The sequence below is a fragment of the Gavia stellata genome, chromosome 8 (genome assembly GCF_030936135.1).
Source record: "Gavia stellata isolate bGavSte3 chromosome 8, bGavSte3.hap2, whole genome shotgun sequence".
NCBI classification, from domain to species: Eukaryota; Metazoa; Chordata; class Aves; order Gaviiformes; family Gaviidae; genus Gavia; species Gavia stellata.
Genome location: NC_082601.1, coordinates 1,144,011 through 1,163,073, shown reverse-complemented (window position 1 = coordinate 1,163,073; position 19,063 = coordinate 1,144,011). Strand labels below are relative to the sequence as shown.

At 47.0% G+C, this 19,063-nt stretch overlaps 1 protein-coding gene and 2 non-coding genes across 3 annotated transcripts in view; 2 read left to right on the top strand and 1 right to left on the bottom strand.

Moving 5' to 3' along the window:
* Window positions 1–5,853: 5,853 nt before the first annotated feature.
* On the top strand, window positions 5,854–5,925 carry TRNAA-CGC (transfer RNA alanine (anticodon CGC)). Its single transcript has one exon. It is a non-coding gene; the product is annotated as a tRNA-Ala (tRNA).
* Window positions 5,926–6,152: 227 nt separating this feature from the next.
* TRNAG-GCC (transfer RNA glycine (anticodon GCC)) lies at window positions 6,153–6,223 on the bottom strand. The gene has a single exon. It is a non-coding gene; the product is annotated as a tRNA-Gly (tRNA).
* Window positions 6,224–15,717: 9,494 nt separating this feature from the next.
* Window positions 15,718–19,063, top strand: part of GPD2 (glycerol-3-phosphate dehydrogenase 2) — a 62,259-nt gene continuing 58,913 nt past the window's right edge. The window contains exon 1 of the mRNA XM_059820129.1: window positions 15,718–15,752. The gene's annotated coding sequence lies outside the window, so the exon portion shown is untranslated. The remainder of the gene's footprint in view (window positions 15,753–19,063) is intronic.

The following is a 19,063-nucleotide window of genomic DNA, read 5'->3' as shown; positions in this document are numbered from 1 at the left end:
GGCTGCCCAGGGAGGTGGTAGAGTCACCCTCCCTGGAGGTATTCAAGGAGCGTGTGGATGTGGCATTGTGGGATGTAGCTTGATGGACATGGTGCTGTGTGGTGTTGGGTGGGTTGTGGCTTGTTATTTTGTTATTGTTGTTGTGTGGCGTGGGTTTAGTGGTTGTGTTGTGGTTTTTTTTTGTTTTTTTTTTTGTGGATTTTTGATGTTGTGTGGTTTTTTTTTTTTTTTTTTTTTTTTTTTCCCCCCCCCCCCCCCCCCCCCCCCCCAGGTTGGACTCGATGATCTTACAGGTCTTTTCCAACCGTACTGATTCTGTGATTCTGTGATTCTGTAATTGCCAAGGACAAACAAGGGTTTCATGGTTCTTCAGCCACACTTCACAGAATCACAGAATCACTACGGTTGGAAAAGACCTGTCAGATCATCAAGCCCAACCATCAACCCAACCCCACCATGCCCACTAAACCATGTCCCGCAGTGCCACGTCCACATGTTCCTTGAACACCTCCAGGGATGGTGACTCCACCACCTCCCTGGGCAGCCTGTTCCAGTGTCTCACCACTCTCTCAGGAAAGACATTTTTCCTAATATCCAGTTTGAACCTCCCCTGGCGCAACTTGAGACCGTTTCCTCTTGTCCTGTTGCCTCCAGCTAGCAGGAAGACAGAAGAGACCAATGCATGCGGGACAGAAAACCCATACTCAGCTTAACAGGTTTTGTCCATGCAGAAATCAAACCTTTCGGCGATGCTAGAAGTCCACATTATACATAGAAGAAGCTGTTGGCTGTTGTAATCTGCAATGATGAAAAATCATGATTAAGTGCAAAAAACCACTTGTCAATATGAGGCCACATCTCCAGGACTGTTTGGTTGTACACAAGGGCTACACAGCTCATGCTGTAATGTCTCAAAATGATTTATTTCCAAAAGATTTAAATCTTCCTTTTGTCTGAAAAAAACATTTATGTTTTGGATTCCAGGTGTAAGCTGAAGAACGTGAAGAACGGAGAAGCAAGAGATTCCCATTGAGAAAACAGAGCACTGGAAGCTGAAATGCTCTGTAGTAATTTGAAGTAAGAGTTATACTTGGTTTAAGACAGTGAGTATGAGCCTCGCCTTCTTGTTGTGTAACTTCAGGCAATCAGAAAAAATCTTACTTAGTATTTGTAACGATATTGTGGTTCAGACTGGGTTAATGAGCATGTCGTGTGATACTTACCACCAGAAGGTGATGTGTTTCAAGTGGGGTATATATATTTCCAAAGCTTTCCCAGGAACAACAAAGAACATTTGTTCCAGAAGAGAGCTCATAATATCTCTTCCTTAAAAATAAGACACTTAGCAAGCAAACTGGGGAAAAAAAAATTCTTATGTATTATGTTTCTGCATGCTGGGAACAGAGTGAGAACTGCAAATGTGGAATAAGGTTCAGAGAGTAAGTCAACGCTTTAAGAAATAATAGAAATAGTGCACGTTTGCAGGGTTGGGGGAAAATATTTTGCGGAGTATTTTAATCAGGTGTTCTCTGAACAAATTTAAAGTGTCCTGTGGAACAACCTGGCCTAATGAGACTGCCATGTTGGTTTCCAAATCAGCTTCTACCTTGGCTGCACGGGTCGTTCTCTAAATTAAAGGCCTGTAAAGAAAGCAGGAGCATTCCACTGTCTGGACGCTTTGGCTGTATAATCTGTGTAAGCCTGTGTAATTGTGCTAGACTCTGTCTTTCTGAGCTTTACAAAAAACCTCCTATTTGCCTCAAATCCCGAAATGTTAATTTTCATCTCTGATTAAGCTGAGAGCAGTAGAGGCTCCTTTTATTAAGTCATGCAGACTCCTACCTGCTTCCCGAGGGCTAAATTTGGCTGAGAAAACCATTGTAATATTGTGTAATTAATTTGCCAGTCAAATAATTTCTGCAGGGCTATAATTTACTTACCTGTCTGCAACCCTAATGAATCTCCCAGTTCAGTACTTTAATCCTGTTTTTTGCCTTTTTATCTCCTTTTTTAACTCTACCTTTCATAATGCTTTACTATGGGCTGATTTGTAACCTGTATTTTTGGGATGTTCCGATGATGTCCTCACTGGGAACAACGCAAACGAGCGAAACACTTAGACTATGTAGTACGCCTTGCATGACTGGGAACTAATGAAAGACTTCCTTGCTTTATTCCTCCGTTTCACCACAACAAACAAGGGAGTTAATTCAACAAAATCAAAGACGTAAAAATACAGGAGAAAAAGCGGTTTGTATTTGGAGGACTTAAGACTGTAACTTCATTCAAACTCGGTCTAACACACGTGCAGACCTTCCTAATGGTTATTCTGAGCACTGTATGCCCTGATGAGTGGCAGTAGGTAAAAACTATTTGGTAAATGTAACGTCAGCTATTTTTTTAGCTGTTTAACTTCGCAAGTCACAACCCTGTCCTCGTTTTTTTTCTAGTGCATTTATTATTTAAAATCATCTGGTAAGTGGCATGAGTAAGTAGTCAGCGTGTAGTTCATAATCTCAGAAATTTGTCACTTTACGGTTTTCCTAATCCCCGGCAGGAACGTTTTTCAAAGGAGGACAGGAATGCTAAATAAAGTGTAAATAATGTAAGCGATTTGTGAATATTCTGCACTCGCTCATTTGGATACTTGCAAGCGAATGGACGACATGATCCTATGAGAGAAGAAAAATTACTTTAGCTGTTTATTTATAAACGGCTGATGCCATTGCCACGGGCTGCAGCGCTTGGGCCAGACTCGTAACGGCCATTGCACAGAGGGTCAAAACCGGCAGGACGACGGCACGTGTGGGGAGCGGGGACCTCGCGCAGGCCAGGCAGGTTTGCCGTGGCGCAGGGCGGTGAACGCGTACGGCTGGGCTGGATCAATGAGACGAATACTCTTCCTATGTTTGTTTTATGCTGCTACGCTTTGCCTCTGCATTTTGTTGAATGAGAGTGTTTATTTTAAGAAGGAATTTTGAGTGCAAACATTTAATCCTGGGAACAAGCGCAGTGATAGGAAACTGTATCAGAAAGCAATGCCAAAATTCTGTTTCTTCAGAATTTGATTGTGATCATTCTTACGCAGTCCGTGCATTGGGTAACTTTGAAGTGGAACTCTTTTCAGGCTGGACTACAGAAATCTGTCAGCTTGAAGAAAAATTGCTGTGGAAAATACAGAGTGAATTTAAGCGTGTACCTAATGAGAATCGATGAAAAACGCAAAAACTTGAGCGGATTCAATGAAAACCCTGTCCCCAGGGACAAGGAAGGCCTCCCTGAAAGGCGTGTAGGCTTTGCGAGGTACCAGGAATGAGTTAATCCCACCAAGGAATGCGGAGGAGCTGCCAGATAACAGAGTGACATTGTTTTTCCCTGATGTCAGCACAGAAACCCAAACACAAAGAGGTGAATGTAGTCCTCTGAGAGAGCTGTTGAGAAAACTGAATGTCGAGCTTGTGCGTGGCATCCAGCAGCATTAAAACCCGCTCGGCACAAGATGACGAAGTGTTTCCTGGAACGAGGGGCTGCCTCCAGACATCTGGGCAAGACCATGCCGTGGGCGATAGTGGGAAGGATCATGAGATGTGCGTGTGGTGGCGCTGGGAGCTGTATCACGGCTACGGCAGCAACAGGGTCCCATTTCTGCCTCCTGAACTTTTAAGAACATGCAGTTCTGGTAGGCTTGGGCTTACCACCGGGTAGATTTATAGCCATCTACGGGTCATTTTGTTTTACTTTACAGCTCAGTGTAAGGCATCGTATTTTCTCCTGTAGCATCCACATGTTGAGTCTTGCCTGAATAATTCAATTTATTCTGTATTTGGTGGGCGATGGTCTCGAGGATATTTAGATCTCACTGCAATAGAAGCGTTGTTTCACTTCAATATAGGCAGCACATAAGCTCTTGTATTGGTTCCACAGCGGTAGTAATTAAATACTTGCTGATATGCTTTGGATCTGCAGCTGCTCTTCTCAGCGGCTTGAATGTGCTCTGCCTTGATCCACCTCCCAAACGGGAAGTTTCACAATTGGACTGACTGTCCATCACAGCTGAGAAATCCATAAAGGCATAGTAATATCTGTATTATTCATTTTCTGCTATTCTGAAGTCTACAGAAAGGTAAACAAAAGGAGAAAAACCTGAAGAGGAGGTTTTAAATTGCTTTGTGTTTTTATTGCAGTGGTTGGTTTTGACCTGCTCTGCACCCTTGGCTCAGCCTTGTTGGGAGCCACTGCTGTTCTGTGCTTTGCGTTAACAGACACATCGAATGGTTTGTGTGTGGTGTTAATTATGAAAATCAAATTCAGTAACTCCTAGAAAGCTGCTTCTTAAACCCTGTTTTGAAGAAAGTCAAGCTGTTACATGCTGTCTTCTGACAGGATAGGAAAAGGTGAGTCGCTGAGGTTACGAATGTCAAAATGGGGTGCGCTGGAGGAACCGCGCTCGGTGGCGAACGGTCCTCCTCGTCTCGGGCTCTGTGAAATGGCACGGCTGCTTGCGGCGGCTTCTTATAAGAGTATAAATTAAACGCACTATAGTATTACGTGCTACAGTATAGATGCGTATCGAGGGGAGAATAGCACGTATCATGGAGATGGTGCTTAGATTCTGAAAATAAACCTAAATGGAGAGTGGGACCAGGCACTTCCCACTAAAGCCAATGGAAGTGGCTGATTTTGCTGGGAATGTGCCACCGAAGGAACCTGGTTGGGCTCTTTTTCGTTAGTATCAGGGCTCTCCATATTTAGATAGGAAAAATATCCTAGAAAAGGTGCATTTTATGTCATGGTAAGTAGTCTCTTACTTGTCAACTTAGCTTAGGTTTGTTAGGAGAACCTGAGATTAAAGAGGATGTGCTGAAGAAGATGTGCGTGTTAATACGAGGAATCATTGCATATTTTTATGGGTAGGAATAAGGAGTGGGTTAAAATCCATCCTAAAAGAAACGACAGAGTATTTTGATCGACAGCCTTGAGTTTTTCGAGGAAAAAGCCCATGAAGTTGAAGGATGTCACGGAGCAGGCGCCTCCCCAGCGCGAGGCTTCGGCCAAGGGGGCAGCGGGGTGGCCCCGGCTCTCGCAGGAGAGGGGGCACAGGCGCCCCACGCCGCTGCCGCCCTCCACTGTCCCTCTGCCCCACAGCGCCCTTCCAGCCCCTCACCGCCCTCTTGCCCTGACTCCTGCGGCCGCAAGGCGCTTCCTCCAGAGGCCCAGGGCCTCTTTCCGGGGGCGATGTCCCGGGGCACACCGCCCTGCCTGCGCCCTGCCTGCACCCTGCCTGGGCCCCGCGGCCCCCGGCAGCACGAGGCGCGGGCGGGTGCCAGGGCGGTGCAGGTGAGGCGACGGCGTTTGAGGCGGGTCCTCGGGCGCTTCCCTGCTGCCGGTGGGCGCTCCGGCCTCCCGGGAAGCCGGCTGGGGAGTCCCAAACGGAGTTTGGGGTCCGCGCACCGAGGAGCTCGGAACTGTCCCGGGCACCGAGATGCAGAGAGAGAGGGAGGCAGGCTTTAAAAAGCTGGCTGTGGGGCGGGAAGGGCTCTTCCCTGTTGCCCCCCCCCTCCACCGGTGACGGGGCTCGTGCTGTCCGCGGCGCCAGCTCCGCTGGGGCGGAAGCGCGGCTGCCGTCCTTACCCCACGTCCCGGGGCCAAACGCGGGGCCGGGGCCGCGCCGGCTGGGCGCTGCGCCCGGGGGAGGCCCGCTGCCGCCGGGGCCGCGCCTGAAGCGCCAGAGGAGTCCTGCGGGGAGCGGGAACGCGGCTGCGGGCGGCGGCGGCCCCAGCAGCACCTGCCCCCGGCGCGGCCCCGCGGCCGGGCCCGCCCTCTGATAGCGCGCGGCGCGGAGCGCTCCCAGCCGGGGATGTAGCTCAGTGGTAGAGCGCGCGCTTCGCATGTGTGAGGTCCCGGGTTCAATCCCCGGCATCTCCAGCGGCTTCTTTTTTTCTTTCAGTTGGTTTTATTTTTTAATTCCCTCCCTCACGTTTTACCGCGGGGACAGGCCGCCGCCAGCAGCGCACGGGGCCGCCGGCACGACGTGCCTCCGTCCCCCCGGCGCCGCTTCTTCCTGCTCGGGAACCCCGCAGGGAAAATAAAAGGGCGCGGTAAGTGCTCCGGCCGGCAACCGCGACGGTTTTTCCGCCGAGACAAAAGGGAACTGCATTGGCCGGGAATCGAACCCGGGCCTCCCGCGTGGCAGGCGAGAATTCTACCACTGAACCACCAATGCACGCTCGCCTGCGTAGTTGCCGGCTCCTTCCTCGAACGCTCCGAAGAGCCGGTGTCTTCATTTGCCTCCTGTTGTCACAGAATCACAGAATCACTGAGGTTGGAAAAGACCTGTCAGATCACCAAGTCCAACCACCACCCCAACCCCACCATGCCCACTAAACCATGTCCCGCAGTGCCACGGCCACACCTTCCTTGAACACCTCCAGGGATGGGGACTCCACCACCTCCCTGGGCAGCCTCTTCCAGTGCTTCACCACTCTCTCAGGAAAGACATTTTTCCTAATATCCAGCCTGAACCTCCCCTGGCACAACTTGAGGCCATTTGCTCTAGTCCTGTCACTAGTCACTTGGGAGAAGAGACCAACACCCACCTCCCCACAACCCCCTTTCAGGGAGTTGCAGAGAGCGATGAGGTCTCCCCTCAGCCTCCTCTTCTCCAGACTGAACACCCCCAGCTCCCTCAGCCGCTCCTCATCAGACTTGTGCTCCAGACCCCTCACCAGCTCCGTCGCCCTTCTCTGGACACGCTCCAGCACCTCAATGTCCTTCTTGTAGCAAGGGGCCCAAAAAAACACAGTATTCGAAGTGCGGCCTCACAAGCGCTCAATTCTATGTTCATAGTTTTGAGCCGTTACTTCCAGGAGAAAAAAAAGTTTGCAATCCCTGTATACATTTGTCCTCTATAGCATAAAAAACCCTAGAAAATTCTGTCATATACCCATCATCCTTTACATTTAGAAGCTTTCAGACCAAGTCACAAAAGGTGTGTTCTTGTTCCTCTTCCGTACGGGAAGGACTTTGCCAGAGGAGGCCACCAGTTGAGGGCTTAGAGGCTCACAGGCTCTACTAACACAGGAATCATCACAGTACAATGTCCGGATTTACGTCTTTCTGTCAATCGATGCAGCACGATGGATCCTGGCATTTCAGTACAACGTAACTTTGCATAGTGATGAGATATCAACAGATCACCATTGCTTGCACTGTGATGTAATGATGCATGTTCTAATATAAATTATGTACAGTCTTGACATTTAGTTTGTCTTGGACACGCTCCCAAGAACGGCCACGCATGAGACAAAGAGTTCAAGGAAAAGCAGCGTCACGTGTTTCGTATCAAGAGAACATCAAGATGTATGTACAGAAAGAATAGCTGTGCTTAAGAATATGCTCCAGCCAGGATGAACACCTACCGCCAGCCATCTCATGAAAGGTAGTAGGCAGGTGTTTTCTTCTTCAACAAACAGTAATCTGACACTACAGATAATGTTCCAATTTCTTGTGTGAACATATATTAACATCAACATGTAAACTTCCCTACAGAGTCTCCTCTGCTTACCGGTCCTGCAGCTATTACCTAACTGTTCCCACCTGCACGTTCAGTTCATTGAGAGGGTGAATTTTTTCTGCACACGTAAAGCAGAAGCAGAGCAAAACTTGTGTTCTCAGTGAATCTGGAAAGAAAGTCAAGGCCACGGCTTGCTCGCCAGCCAGTTGGATACCAGGCGACAGTATTTCCCAGTCACCCCAGCCCAGAGGAGCAATGCAGGCCAGTAACAATACCATCACAGTTCCCTTTCCCCTAAGCTTAATTGCAACTCCTTCATCTCCACCAGCAGAAAGTAACACAGTAAATACTTCAAGTAATAACTATTAATTAGGCTATTGCTTACAATTCCATCAGTAAGCCATGAAAAACTGTTTTCCCAGACAAGCACAGGACCAGAAATCCCAAAGTAGTTAGGCAAAAAATATTCATATTGAGAAGACTCTAATTCACTAATGTAATGCATCTGAAAGTTAGCCATGCTGAGGTAAACAGCAATAGTTGACCAACTAGTTTCTCCCCCTATTTCTGTTCTCTCTCCTCCTTTCATTTCTGGTGAGCTGAGACTCTGCAAGGCAGGGACGGCTGGTGGGGGATGGATTTGGCAATGTCTGTGCACAGCCACACGGGAATCAGCAGCGCTCCGTAAGAGAGAAGAGTCCTTGGGCTGGTTCTCCTGGGCAGAACAGGCTGTGTGTCTGTGGAACTGCCGCTCGGTAGAGAATCATTTTACACAGGGTGGCCACAGTAACAAACTTTGCACTGTTAGCAATCCCCTCTTGTTCCCAGAGTAGAAACGAAACCCGTTCTTGCACTCGTAGCTAATAATTTAGAGAACAGTTTTCCATGTCCATTAGATCACGTTTTGCATCTGCTCAGAACATCTGTGGGTGTTGGCTGACATACTACAGAGAGCTCTGTAGGTCAGGAGGAGTTTGGCAACTCACATGCCTCACTGGAGCTCAAATGTTGCCCTAGAACACGTTCTGGAAACCCTTTTTCAAGCTGCATGCCACAGGCTCACACTTGGCTTCCCTTTAAAAATGACTGTAGGTAGGAGAGTGCTGAATGAAGTAGAGAATCGAGACCTATCATATTAGAAAACGGTGGGCCAGAGCCACAAAACTGGTGAAAATTTCATGGGGTTGGTTCAGCTGATTAAGAACCTGCATCCTACTCCAGTGAGACAAGGACTCCCTAGGAGTTCCTTGTCTTAACCATCACACCAGTTGGGAGAATGCTCCCTGCAAAACCTTAGTGCAGAAGGATATGTTTTGTGTAAGGCTAGCAGAACGGTACAGGAACATTCAGTGAAATTACCATCCTAAACAAAATTTAAGCATAAATACTTCATAAAAATAAATGTGTCTGTAGCTGTCATCCATAAAACATGCATAATTTTAGAAGTTCAGTTGGTGGCTTGAATGGCATCAAGAATCCAACTTCATATAACAAGGTTATAGCATCTAGGGAATTTTTTTAGTGAGATTGCTTAACATGTACTTTTGTATGTTTCTATCCAATATCTGATGAATGGGTGAGAGGGGTTATCTTGTCAGAGACTCAGGACATCATCCCCTTTGGTTCAGCTAAAAAATATTTCCGGCAGCTGAGGAGACATCACAGACCTTCACCAGAAACAAAGAAGGCAAAACTTGTTACAGGAAGAAGGGAAAGGATTTTCTTAGGCCTTTTCATCCCCCAGAAGGGGACAAATACATTTTTTTTTTCCATTCTGGGTCACCTTTAAAGGGACTCTGATCTTGATGCTTCTGGCTAAGGCTTGACACAGTGTCTTCCTATGGGGCTCTGCTGCTGCAGAGCAGAATCAAGGAGCCCCAGGTGCTGCTGCCGACTCTGCCACGTACCTCTGAGGAGGATGCTGTAGCTCAGGGGCACTTGTAGCCTCAAACATCCCAAGTTCAGCTGGTGCGGCTGCAGTAGGAACAAGGTAGGGATTGATAGATAGGCAGCAGCAAAACAGCTCAAATCAAGCTTAAAGCTGCAGGTGTGGATTACCGGCGTGGGGTAAGTGGGTATTACTCATTCCCTCCTCCCTAGCTGGTATGGGCACTGTTCCCGTGTCACACGATACAATCGCGGCTGTGCAGCCAGCCGTTTTAAATCCGGTGTTGCATCAATCCCTGTGCTGGTGTATAAAAAAGAGAAAGTGTGATGCTACAAATGTACCGGTACCGTTTGCTCTGATTCACCTCTTCATGTGGAGCTGTATTAAACAGTGCTCTTGTTAGAAATAATGCCTAAGGAGTAATTCAGACTGACGTGAAATACAGCATACCTTTTTGTAAGAACCAACTGCCCGGTCATTAGTTTCTCATGTTTTACTAACACGTACCTAATACTTAATATTACCAGGGCAGTCCAGTCAAGGCTTCTTCCTGGCCCCCAAAACAGCGAAGGGTAACTGCAGGCCTTTCAAAATGGCTTGAAAAGCCGCTTCAGTAAAGACTTCCACAGCGTGCTCTTGCCTCTGTTTCCAGAGTGCGGAAAATTTGTACCGTCCCTGGCAAGCCCTCCGCTGAGTGGAGTACACGCACATCCACTTGATTTTAACGGGTCACGGAATAAGCTGGGCATTTAAAAATATCCACCTACCCAAAAGGACAAATGAATACGTATTGTGGAGCCTTCAGCAAAGATTGTTGGAACAAAACAAACAAAACAATCGCGGTAATCTTTTAGGTAAGACTTATAATGTAGAACAACTTGTCAGTGCAGGTTAAAGTTTTAAGGACTAGCAATTTTGACAGCGTCCCTTTGAGCACAGTGAGAGCGCAGGGACGAGCAGGACAGCAAAAGGTCACTTGGTCACACATATCTGCTGCCTCTTTTAAGTTTATCTCAAGACCCACTAGGCACGTCCCAATTAATTATTTAAATCTGCAGGGAAAAATATTTCTGTAGGTGAAAGGGTATAATCTTAAATTCTGGGGAAGCTACAGGACGGCTGGCGTGGTCAAAAATAGCGCTAAGAGGAAGCCGAGGCGTGATAGCCGATCCACAGGCTTCGGCCACCCAGAGAAGTCATTTACATCCAGTAATGCTGATTTGTTTCAGGTATCAGCGAAGTGGAAACTTACGGATTTTCCTATATCCCTTTGTTTTCAGCTGAACAGTTCTGGATTACAAAAGGTCACCGAACCCAAATTGACAATGATATATGTGGTTATTTAAAATAACTTTTCCCAACGCAACTATTGATTATGTTGCTAGCGATCTGCATAAGTTCCTTACAAATCTGTGGACACCCCGAAAATGTTTGTGCCAGAGAGGATCTGAATGGCCACAAACGAAAGCCATCAGGCAAGCAATGCGAGTGAAACGGGCACTGGAAGAGAGCAAGAGGCTCAAAACCTCCATTTATTCATTATGTACTGGAATATTAGGCTAGGGCCTTCAAAGTGATTGTATATGTCTTTGAACAGGTTTTGTAAGATTCTTCCCTAATCAATCCAATGGAGAAAATGTCTGGATAAAAAGCAGATGTGTATATTCACTGGGGCTAATTCTGGTCTGTCATTGTCTGAGAGAAAACAGTAATATAGCACAAATTCCAAAAAGCCTTTTGCGTTCCGTTTTCTGAATCTAATCTCTCACTCTGGCACACGTAAAAAGAAAATAAATTTTAAATATTTTTTTCATATTTCCTGCCACAAGAAAAATCTTTAAACAACAGAAAATAAATACACTTAAATAGCCCAAGCAGTCTTGCTTTCTGAAAGATATTGTCTTTCTTTTCGCTCTCTCTACCAATGAAATTCATGTTCTCTAGTAGACCTAGCTCAGCTGTTTGCCCCAGAAAAATATGGATACTCCACATCGCTTCTTTCCATTGCCTGGCTCTCCCGGAGTTAAGCTGCCTGTGCTACCATTGCAGGGAGAGGCCAATTAATTATTGTGTTTGTTCTGCAACAAATAATGTGACCTGTGACCTTATTGTTCTAAAACTGCAATTTTTGCATTCGTTTCTGTGACTCAGCCCTGATGTGTTATCTTTATAGAACAGCAAACAGTAAGACATATTTATGACGATAACACATTACTTGAGTTTTAATAGAAAAATGAGCCACTTTTTCTTTTCAGGCACACACACACAGAGTGGATGTTTTTATCTGTTGCAGTGTAGGGGGAAAATGTTTAAACACTAGCAATACAGCCTGGTTCAGTTGGTAAACTGAGTATCTGATGTGAAGCAATATAGTTGTATTTCTGAACGATACCTGATACCAGCAGCCAAAGATGGCAACACTTCTAAATATTTAATCATAGCCATGACTAAGTACTTTTATTTTCCAACGGCAGGACCTACCAGGGATCCTGCTTGAAAGAATCTCGGTAGAGAAATTCTCCTTCTGTTTGTGTCACTTCATTTCAACTCTTCTGCGATTATTATTACCCCTTGCTCCTCACAAAGACATTTTCCTGAAGACAGATTAGGAGAAAACATATTTGTGAATGTACGAACAGATTTTCTTCTTATGATACATAACTTTGGCATGCAGTCAGGAACCGATGATAATCTTTTTCTCCATCTTCCCTTGCTAATGAAGAGAAACTGCCTCTGGGGTTAAGGACAAAAGGTGAACTCTCCCTGAACACAGTTTACACCTGCTGAGCACATGATTTCGGGCATCTAAAATTCTTGTCTTGGCAGGTGTCCCAGGGACCAAGCCACATGCACGGAGACTTAGGAGGTAATATTTTCATCTAGACATTAAATAAAAAACAGACTCAATAGGGATGAATTTTGTGATACTTTAAGGCATCTCGTTTTTTTGCTTAACCTTGTAAAAATCTTTCACTATTCAAACTTATGAAGGCCAATCTTTACCAACTGGTAACTAAGATAAAAACACAGTTGAAAAGCAACTAAGATAGAAAGACAGCTGTAGTTGAGAGGAAGCCTAAGCAAGGGAGGAAAGAACAGCCCATCCCTCGTTTGTTGGTAGCTGCACGGTGAACGTGTGGAGAACCTCTCCTGGAAAGGGAGATTGCTAGGTAAATGTGATCCTTATAAAAGTTTTCACTCATTCTTGGATTTCCCTTTTACGAGAAAAGTAGTACCGCACTCTCATTTTCTACCCCGTTTTAAGATTTTGCTGGTTTGGAAGAGTTCACGAGACACAGAAGTGCTGGGGTGCAGAATACATTCACTTGGAAACTGGACATAGACACATGTTACACTCATACACTGCCTTGTTTTGAATCAATCAAAATTATCATAAATTGATACTGACAACACAGCCATATCTGCGTAGACAACCTTGAGGGGTGGGAGGATAGGGTATTTTCCCAGTTCTAACAAATTTATGATGACGTTTTGAATATTTGCTAGAGATGGACAAAATGGCAACATTTAGTGCCGTATTAGTACACATATACGGGGTAGATATTCCCATCTAGAACTCGTGTGTGTTGGATCATGCTGAAATTATTCACCACAAATTGCAGGTAAATCCTTTTTTAACTAGCCCAATTACTCTTCTTCCTTTCTCACACTCTCTCTCAAAAAAAACCCCCAAACCATACACCCAAAAAACAATGAATCCACCTCTGGTGGTTTTTCCTTTAATTTTCAGTTCTTTCTGTTCAGCTGAGGTATTCCCATGGATTCTAAGCCTGAATATCTATGGAGCGTACTAATTCCAGCTGCCACTCCAGATCTTATTTCCTTTTAAGAGCACTACCCTGTCTCCTAATGTGTCTGGGATAAAAACTGCCTCCAGCATTGGTGGCCTGAATACCACTTACTTTGCAAAACTTCTGAAATCCAATCCTTGCAGTTGTTGACTGACTTTAAATGCCACCTAGAGAGTTGATAGCCATACATTATTATTGCAGCTTCCAATTTAGCTCATCTGATTATATCTGACCCAAGAGGGAGGGATTAGGTTCCTACGGCCTCCTCAGATGGGACCTGTTGCTGACATTTAGCTGGCTGACGGGGGACCGGAGTGTGCCTGAAGAACACTGTGGGAGGGAGATGTGCCCCATCCTTTGCCACAGCAGCAGGTTGTTTTTCTGTGCCTGATAGAAAACACGTCTCATGCTGCCTGTAAAGCATGTTGACTAAGCAGTGAGCATGGAAGAACAGCAATAAAAGCAGTTTCTGGGAGACAGCCAAGGAGCATGGTTAGACACAGCTGATCCCTGTATGCCTGGGAAGCAGGGAACCACGGACAGGACAGCGCACGGGGTGTGTAGGGATCCTGCATGTGTGACACCGACTGTGTCAGGCAACGGACACAGGCAGCGTATGGGCAAAGACAAGACTCGTGACGGGCTCATGAGTATAAATAGTCACACGATCAGCTCATGTTTTGGTCCAGCACGGAAAAGGAGATCCCAAACACTTGCCGAACTGCGACTGCAGCTCACTAAAGATGTAAATTTGCAGGGAAAAGCACAGCCAAAAGTTCAGCAATGAGTTTTGGAGGGGGAGGAAGATCCTGGCTAATTTGTGTCTGGCTTTCTCACTGCAAAAGAAGCAACAGCCAGGAATCTCCAGATGATTCCCCAAAAAACATAGCCATGTTTCTCAGCTGTGTCCCTAGGAGCCTGGAGTGTGGGAACCAGGATGAGAAACAAAGAGGACCATTGGAGACCATAGCTCTTAGCAGCAGCTCTTCCAAGTCTTATCACTTGGTATCACAGAACAGAAAGCAGTAGGAAGAATGAGGATACACAAAATGTCTTAAGGTGTCACCCAGTCAGCAACTCACTTATAAGCCTTATACGGCAAGTGCCTAGGGAAGTTCACGGTTGGAAATCTGATATTTTGGAGAGAAAGAATTGGAGAGCTTTCAATTTAGGAAGCCTTCGACAGAGAAAAACAAGCCCACATACTCTGTGCTGCAAAACCAAAGTGAGATCCGCCCTGTCCCAGCACTTTGCACTGCAAGTTTCCTCTGCGTGACAGCGTGAGCGTCATCCTGTGTTGGGCTCCATCAGCTCTGCCCCAGAGGGGTAGAATCATAGAATATCTCAAATTGGAAGGGACCCATAGGGATCATCGAGCCCAACTCCCTGCTCCTCGCAGGACTACCTAAAACTAAACCATACCACAAAGACCAGTGGCTGGAGGGTAGTTGTGCAGCCAGCCTGCAGGTGGAAAGCCTGGCTCCTAGTCTATGAAGACCCGGATTAACTCCTTAATTGCGCTTCTGCCAAGTCTGGCAGAAATTGGGAGCTCAGCGAGGCTTCATGAGAAGTTTCAGCTGAAGGAAGGGAGCTGGCAGATGTATCAAGCCCCCGAGATGTCATTTCTCAACCAGCCTCATGCCATGCTGGAGCCACTGGAGGGGACAACTGAAAAAGAAAAGCTGTGAATTTCTATACGTCCATGACGCACTGCCTATTTTTTTTTCAACGGTGGATCCTCAGAGATTTAGCATTTTTCTGGCCCAGGATTTCCCCTGTGAATCATCTGGGTTATGAGTATTACGGCTCTACTACAACTCAAGAGGCGTGTTGGAAAGGTCTCCTCTCCAGTGGACTGCGCTTTAACCCACTAGGCAAGCAGGGAAGGATCTTAGGAGATATGTGGGCATTAATATAATGTATATTAATAGATATAACATAATGGATCCCGTCCCCATTTATTTGTAAGGAGGAAAGCTCTCTGTGACCCCAAAGTGAACCACCACCACCAGAATTCCACCCCGATGTCGCGTCCAAAGGACCTCAGCTGCCCACGCCGGCCGGCTCGGGCTGCGCGGGCGGCGGAGACAGCCCCACGCGTGGGCCATAGGCCCACGCGTGGGGCTGTCTCCGCCGCCCGCGCAGCCCGAGCCGGAGGAGGGGCCGGGAAGGGCCGCGACGCCCCTCACCACAGAGCGGGGCGAGGGAGGGCGCGTCGCTCTCCTCAGCGCCGGAGCGGGAAGGCGGGAACAGGCCGCAGCGGCGGGGCCTAGCGCGGCTCCCTTCCTGAGGAGAGCCGGCCTGCCCTTAGGCCCGGCCGCGGCCTGCCGGCTGGCTGAGGCGGAGGGCAGGGCGGGGAGGTGCCGCTGGTAGTTAAGGCGGAGCTGGCGGGGGGGAGCTGGCAAGCGGCTGGAGGCGAAGCCAGGCGTGCCGCGGCCGGAGGAGGGAGCCGGCCCCCCCCCCCCCGCCCTCCGCCTTCTCCTCCCGCCGACCGGCGAGCAGCGCGGAGAGGGACGCGGGCTCCGCCCGGGCTCCTGCCGTAAGTGGCTTTCGGTTTTGGCGGTGTGGGGGGGTTAACGGCGGAGGGGAGCGGGGCGGCTTCCAGGGCTTCGCACCTGGGCCCGGCTGCGGAGCGGGAGCGGTCCCCGCCTCGGGGGTGACTTTGCGGGAGCGGCTGCGGGCGATGGCTGGGAGTCGGGTGGGGAGAGGGTGTTTCGGTGTGCGGTCCGTCCCGGACAGGCGTGTTGTAACCTCGGGTTCAACTCTGAAGTTGCCTTTATTATACATCTGTAGCAAACGCATCGCTTCTGTCTCTCTCCTTCTCCAGATCCTACTTTCACAAAGTACAGTAAGTCTCGGCTCTACCAAGGGCTCCCACCCCCCTCCCCCCTGTTTTATTTAAGCTTTCGGATGGAGAGAATGACCCCAAAATTGAATGCGGGGCTGTTCATTGGAAGTAGTGTAAAGTCCTCGGCAGCCGTCCCATTTGCCGTGTGGCATCGCCCGGCTCAGGGGCTGAGCTCCCCGGAGCGTCCTCCAAAACGGAGATAGGGCCCTGCTCTCCCTGTTTATGGGATAGCTGTTTGCACATCTGTAGGCATCTATGTATAACAAATAGGGGGTTTTGCAGAACACTCTCACTAGATTTTCTTTCTCAGATAAAGCTGGTAGAGTACGGCGTCTGCTATTACTGAAAAAATGTGACTGCTAGGGAAAGAATAGTGTAGCTGTAGTTCCGCTGAACTTTGGAAAATGAAAACAGTTACTTCACTTACATTGAACATTTTCATGGGACCATTTCTGGGTGAGAGCATATTGGTGTAACAAGTGCTAAGCTTTTCTCAGTTCTTATCTCTTCTAACCAATCACTTCAGTAAACGTTTGTAAGCTGGTTACTACAGGGAAAGATATAAATGCGTGTATGTGGAGACCCTGAGTTTAAAACAGCCAGCTGTACTACCTGCTCAGCTTACTCTACTGTTTACTGTAAACTGGTAGTAAAGGCACATTGGAAGTGAGCTCCTTTCCACCCGCTGTTAGGAAGTGGGGGCCCTCCCTTCTCCGCTCTGAAGTAGTTGCACTTTTCTTTTCTGCCCCGCTCCTTGCCACACTTCCTAATGTCTCTTTGCTGCCGTACGAGGCCCTCACGTCAGAGCGCCGTGCCTGCAGCAGCTGTGCTGAGCTTTCTTGAGGGGCAAAGGCATCGCATGTACAGCCGGAGCAGCAGTCTGCTTCTGGCTGAGCTCTCTTTGACCCATGGCTGCTGTTCTGCGATGGGGTTTCCACCCGGAAAGTTTCCCTGCGTGAGAGGTTTGCTCAAGCGTAATTACAGTGACGTTGGCCTGAAGGCTCTAAAGTCCCTTTGTAAGATAATCTTCTGACCATGGATAAGAAGCAAGCTTGGAGACACAGCTGTTAGGAGCGTGGTGTATTTTTAATTGAAGTTAGTCATACCTTTTCTTTTTCTCAGTTATTTGTAGGTACCGTTCCTCAGAAATGTTTAGTGATGAGCAGTGACTGATGATTAGCTAGTAAAGACTCAGTCTGATATTTCAAGGTCTTTAAGGGTCGATAGCTAAGGCAAAATACAGTATTTGCTCTTCTATGATAGCAATAAGCAGAATATTATTCATTTTAATGTTAGCCATTTACCAATTTTATTTAGTCTAACTTTAATCCAAAGTTTTGTGTAGGCACGCATGTGCATGAAGATTTATACACGCACCTTATATCTAATTTATAGTGTTACTTTGGTTGTGTGTATGTATGGATATACGCTTTGTTTTGCTTAATTATGTGTGTGCGCATGAATGCATGCACAGGAGCATTGTAATAATAACTTGGTGAGCTAGGCCTTTATTACATAATGTAATATTTTCTCTAGAGATCCATTTCTACCTGGTAATCTGTCACTAATAGAAATTTGGAAGGCCGGATGGATGTGGTAGGTTCAAAGGCCATTAATGCAAACTAGTTTTCCAAATGAAAGCTCATACAGGTTCCTTTCTGCTACCTACTTTGTCTTCACACAAGTCTCTGCACGCTTTAGCAAATATTTAAAAGAAATATGCTTTTTCCACAGTCAGTTTGCAATTGTTACTTTCTACTTTCCTATGGAAATACCCCTCTGGTTTCAAAACAAGGGTTCACATTTGCAGGTAGCTCTGTTAAGCACAGCTTACTTTTATCATAGTGCTTGTTTACGTGCTGGCAAAAGAATTATTTTTACATTTTTTAAGATATATGGGCCTATGCTGCACTCAATTTAAACCAGAGTTCTGATAGTCTAGTTATATAAATCAGTTAATCTGTATATTGCCTGGCCTTCCAGTTGTAGTTTGAGCCTGCATTTTTCTGGGGATTAGCTTTATCATTGTGGGTGTGCCCCTGCAGCCGATGGGAGCTCAGGGATGTGAGCAGGACCGCGGGGTGCTGCCTCCGAAGGGCGCAGATAGCTGGGCGCTGCCTCTCCCCTTCCTTGTTGGGTGCTCTCGGGAGGGTGGGAAACCACTCAAAAGCTGAGTGCTGGGTAGAAGGGAAAATGAACACGAAACAAAAATTAGAGGCTGGAAGAAAAATTCTGAAGCAGATCGGACAAAAGTGGGAAGGTCACCCTTTATAGAAGGAAGGCCTCCTGTGCTTCAGCTGCTTCATGGGAGTAAACGATGTGGAGCACAGAGACCGTGGAGGCTGTGTTCTCAGCAACAGCCGCTTTAGGGGTCTGCGGCAGCTGTGCCACAGCTCCTGCTAATGTAGATGTAGCCCATTTCTTCTGAAAAAGCATTATTTCAGAAAGTAAGTAACAAACAATTTGTAATCAAAACACTTCTACAGTATCACAGTATTGCTTTTAGAAACATCCCGTATCCTTAAATAACTTTCTTTGAGCGAGGCTCCCAAGTGAACGTGTAGCTCTGTCTCAAGAGGGGTTTCCAAATGCCAGATGAACTTGCCCTGAGTTACATCGTGATAGTGCTGATGGAGCCCAGATTGTCATTTCTCTGGTGGCCGGGTACAAAGTCTCGGACTCTGCCTTTTTTGCTTAGCAAAGAGTTTCTCGAACCAAGTGCTGATTCTGATGTCAAAATTATATTGAATGCATGCCCCTCCTCTGGGATTAGATTTGCATGTACTATCAGGTCTCAATCTTTATTCCAGTATATAAAACTAGGCTACTTCCTTGACACACCTAAGTAATCACCTAATTTGTAGTTATTATGTGAGCAGGTGCCTGTTTGTATATGCAGGTTTATGTCCAGTCTTGTAATAAGCAAAACACCTTGTTTTTTAATCCTTTCTCCTTTAGTGTTTGGCTGGAGGCGGGGGAAAGAAAACTGTGGCTGTAGTTCA